The following is a 5,291-nucleotide window of genomic DNA, read 5'->3' as shown; positions in this document are numbered from 1 at the left end:
TTTATTTGAAACACTCTCTCTGTCTTTGATGGGGGAAGGCACATTTTCTGCAACTAATAAGTTCTATATCTTTATATATACTTTTAGGGGAATATGCAACTAATAAGGTTTTAAAGTAAACTCACTTTGTAAAAGACATTTTAATATCCGCAAATTGTAATTTCAAAGTTAGATGTTAATTATTAAACTTGAGCATGTATCCAAGGTTATTTCTGTTCTTCAACATAATAGTGTTGAGTTAGTGCATTAAGATAAAATACACTAGTTTGTTTCTTATTGAAAGGGTATTTTCCTCTAGAAATGTGTATTTCTTTTATCATTATCCAGCTATATTAAAAGTGAAAAAAAATGAGCAAACATTTCTTAGTATGCAGTTCAGCTTTATCTGCAGCCAAATGAACTAATTTTATTTGTATGCATTATTTGTTGTTTCAAACATTATTTGTTATTTCATAAGTATATATATAAACGTAGAATCCATGTGCTAGCTTAATTATACATAACATCTTTCTCATCCTGGAGAGTGCCCAGGAGAGATGGAAGGAAAAGAGGGACAGGGAGAGGGTGGTGGGAATTTTTTTTCTGAGAAAAATGAGGTGCAAAAACATCTCAGGAGTTTGGGCAGAAAAGGAGGAACAATGGAGAATTGGGGCTGCATGGAAGGTCGTACTGCTGTTGATACTTTTAGAGGCTGGAAGAAGTGAGGGAGAAAGGAAGGAGTACACACAACTGCTTCTCAATGATACCACCATGGCATGTCCCCTTACCCAAAAAGGATGGCAACAGTAGACCCAGCACTGCCTAGGGATATCCAGGATATCATGGATTGCTCAAGAGCCAGCCTTCACATCAGCTGGATAGGGCAGGCAGAGCATTCTTCCTGGGCTGTCCTGCCCCACACAGCCATCAGCATGAGCACCACTAAATGCCCTCTAACCCCATCTCCCCATGGCTACAGGAGAGACTCAGCCCCCAGGGCTCCTCTCTGGTAACTCCCCAGCACCAGGGTTAAGGAGCCCTGGTTGTCTGAATCACTCTGAGTTTTGGCCCAAGGTGCTCTAAGATGGATAGCATTAAGATAGGACTGACTGTAACCAGTCTGGGGCTTCCCAGTCCAAGATAAGGGTCCAGTGAGGGGCCATTGAGGTGTTAAGGGACTGGAGTACCTCCCCTGCAAGGAAAGCCAGAGAAATGGGGCTGTTCAGCCTGGAGAAGAGCAGGCTTAGGGAGAGTCTCATAAATACCTGAGGGGAGGGTGCAAAAAGGATGGAGCCAGGCTCTTCTCAGAGGTGACCTGTGACAGATCAGACTCAATGGGCACAAACAAAAATACAGGCAATTCTCTCAGAACGTCAGAAAACACTTTTTCCCCTCTAAGGGTGACCAAGCACTGAAACAAGTTATCTAGAGAGGTTGTTGAGTCTCAGTCTTTGGAGATATTCAAAAGCCATCTGGACATGGCTTAGTTACTGGCTATAGGCAGCCCTGCTAGAGCAAAGAAGGTTGTTTAAGATGACCTCCAGAGGTGCCTTCCAGCCTCAACCACTCTTGGGACGCTGCTCTTGGCAGTCTGGGACAGGGACAAGAGGCTGCATCTGCATTGCACATGGTATGGGAGCCGTGTCTCAGCTGGGGCACACATGACCTCACTCCAGCAGCACTTCACCTTCATGTCCAAGAGAGAGCTGGGCACAGAGGAACTTCCCAGAAGGAAGCCCAGAGGAACTGCAATGTGTTTGTTCAAACTCCAGCCCAGGCCAGTAGATGAGAAGGTAAAATTCACTGACTAGTGTCACCATGGCTGGTGATCCCACTTCACTCACGGTTTCTGGATGCTGCAGCAGCACTGAAAGAGCTGACAAACGTAGGTGCTTCATGTCAGCCACCTGACAAACCAGCTCCTTCCCCTGAGGGACAGGCCCCCATGGCTGCCACACCCAATTTCCTAGTCAATATTTCATCATTACTTTTAAAATATACCTTCCAGTTCATAATAATAAGTGGAATAGGCTTTCAAAAGAGACGTTGCTGCAGAAAAGAATCACTCATATATTACTAGCATACAAGTATTTAAGCCCCTTAAAAGCAGAAATAATACTACAGGAAGTATAGAAAAATCTTTGGATATGTTTGTACCTTCATATACTATAAGTCTTGGTTAAAAAAGTTAAATGTTTTTTCCAGAAAATTTACCTGGGAGATTAAGACCTGGAGAAAAAAAGGAGGCATTTATCTGTTAGTATGTGTGGTTTAATTTAATTTTTAAACTATACCAAATTGAATTATACATAATTTTTTTTTAATTTTAACACAGTCTCAAATGTAATAGAAATATTAAAGGGAGTATGGCATTGTAAAAGGAAGACTTTTTCAGTGCAAAAAAGAAAAAAACACAGGAAGTTAGTACCCACCCTGTGAAAGGTTAAAGGCTTGTGACTTGAGGAATTTTAACTGTTTATACACACATGTATTCCTTTGGCTAGGGTGGTACACCTAAATGGCGTTCTTCCTCTCCCTGTGCTCGAGGTCTAATAATACAAATAGAATTTGAGATAAATGTCATTTTTATGCTTGTTTTTCATCCCTGGCAAGGCTATAAAGTGATCTCTAGATAAAGTTTCAGGGTTAAAATAAATTCACACACTTTGCAGTAAGCCTAGATGGGCTGCAGAAGTAGTTACATTGAAATGTCATCTAATTACAGAAAATAAACACTTCCTATCCAGATCCCACGCCAATAGCCTGTGTCCCATCTTTTTCCTTTAAAGGGAAAATCCCAGAGTTCAGGCATTAAATATTCTTAGCCTGGAGTGGGCTTGGAAGGCAGCTTTAGACCACACATCACTATTTCTGGAGGATGCCTTGAGCAGAGGGAGAGAGGTGGTCCTACACCTTGCCTGCAAAGGATGGGTCACCCTGGCTCTTTGCACTTTGCTCCTTGCATTTACACAGGATTCTCCACACGGATGGGAATAAATTGGCACTTTGTAACACAGGAATGACACCTGCTGCAGTCTCACAGGGCACTGGCAAGCAGGCCTGACACCAGCACATCATCACCACCAGCAGAATCAGTGAGTGGCAGCCAGAAAATTGTTAAGTATTTCAGCAGGATTGAGGCAGAGCTCTGATTAATATTTAAGCACCTATGTTTGCAGAAGCAACGTTCTTATTTGCTTTAAAAACACTTCTCCTTACAGTGTAGTCCAGCATTCATAAGGCAAAATATAGCCATGTGGCATTTGTGAATAATCCTATCCTTCATTTTCTTGTTTGAGACAATTTTCATAACCATATGGAAGTATCTCAGTAATTCACACTGTAATTGAACTGGAACTGCTGGATTAAGACAATCTTCCATCATCAATGCCTACCTGCAGAACCAATTTACTTCAGAACCTACCTCACAATTCAATACTGTGGAAATTGACAATTTTCTGATTGCAACTATGGGCTGCAGGTGCTGGAATAGCAGGAGACTGCACTGAGTCCATGAGTTTCTTCTGTATCTGGCTCTTACTGCCATAAAACACCTCAACCATGAAGGAAAAAAAATTGCTGTTATAACCTTGAATTATATCTCTGTCCGTAACAACAACAACAAAAATCTGAGGTGAAGGTATGGAAAGATATTGAAGTAAAACTATTTTCCTAGTTTAGGTGGGAGTTCCTGGAATTCAAACAAACCAAACTCCTCACAAAATAGTAAACGGTCTGAACCCAAATGTGGAAAATTCTAGACCTGAAGAACTGGTCTAGAAAGAAATACATGAGATGAGACTGGAGCACAGCTTAAAAGGAGCAGGGCTCTTCCTCAATGGTACCTGTGCAATAAATCTCTTACACTATCAACTGTTTAAAACCCTGGGAGCCTTTGCTGGTGAGCCATAGGAGTTACAGGAAGTGATCTTAAAAGAAGAATCCCAATGACAAATCTTCACCATGAGTGCCAAGATGGTTGCACTTGTATCACTGTCCAAAACACAAAAAGCAAGGAAACTTAGTCTTCAATTAGGTATTGAGATTAGCTACATTATGGATAAAATCCTGGAAAGTAAAATGCAGTGAAATCTAATGGACATACCAGTACCAAGCCAGGCTGATGTCAGGTGAGACTTGTGTGCATCTAAGAGCAAAATTTTAGGTGTGTTGCAAGCATATCTTCATTTTGTCATTGGATTCAGGGTTCAGTGACCAAGGTAAACTAGAATGGGTTTAACACATTAAACTCAACTGCTCCTGATGAACAGTACTTTCAACCACTGTCATTTCTGATGTGGGGCTGCAAGGACTATACATTAATTATCAAAAACGAATGGAATCAGATATGCATGTTCTGGAGAAAGACTCTGCAGGTGATATGTGGGAACAGACTTGGTGTAAAACCCCACATCTTCTTGTGTGTCAGGAGGAGGGTGTTCATTTACATCAGCTGAATTTCAGACTGACAGTGTTCAGAGTAATTTTTCAGAAGGGTTTGAAATATGAGCCTTCTTAATAAAAGGGTGGATTTACTTATGATAGTTTATATCTGCTTTACTTTCTTGCTACTAGTAAATCTGTCAAATGAGTTTTCAAGGTACTCTCTAAATTCACCTCCCCAAGAACCTAATGATGATTTCATGTATCTTAAAGCACCGTGCATTACTACTAAAGTGGTAGATGAAGCTATAAACAAAATTCAAATGATTTTGAAAATACCATTATTTATCTTAAAGCTGTCACTGTAGCACAGGAGAGATTGTTTCTACTCAACCACACATAGCATCATGCAAAGTTTTTATTATAAAAGAGTTAAATGGCCACCAGTGAGCATAAACCAGAATACTGTGGATCAGTTCTTAACAGAAATAGAAAGCAGAGTGAGTTTTGTGCTTGGAAATATTCCATGAATGAGTCCAACATAGTAATTTCATTTGATAAAGGAGATGTCAGTCTGTAATTCATAAGGCACTTCACTTCTGTGAGCATTAAAAACCGAGCCAGTTTAAAAGATTGCATATATTAAGGTCCTGGTCCCTTAATCAGGCAAAATAAAATATTTTGCCTATGTCAAAGAAAAGCTTTGCCATAAGGCTTTGAGATTGTATTGTAAGGGAGAAATATTGCCCTCTCCTCAGGCAGTAAAAACCTGGTATTCAGTGAGCCAGTACGCTTCTGAAGTATGAACATGACAGGATTTCTGAGCAAGGAGTAAGCAAAGCCATTTTGGAAACACATCTGCACACTGACAGAAGTCTGAGAAGGAGCGTCTTCCCAGTCACAGTGCACTTTAAAGAAGCTCTCCCTTT

Source organism: Sturnus vulgaris, chromosome 1, assembly GCF_052056855.1.
Source record: "Sturnus vulgaris isolate bStuVul1 chromosome 1, bStuVul1.hap1, whole genome shotgun sequence".
Lineage (NCBI taxonomy): Eukaryota > Metazoa > Chordata > Aves > Passeriformes > Sturnidae > Sturnus > Sturnus vulgaris.
Note: the sequence above shows the minus strand (reverse complement) of the source record.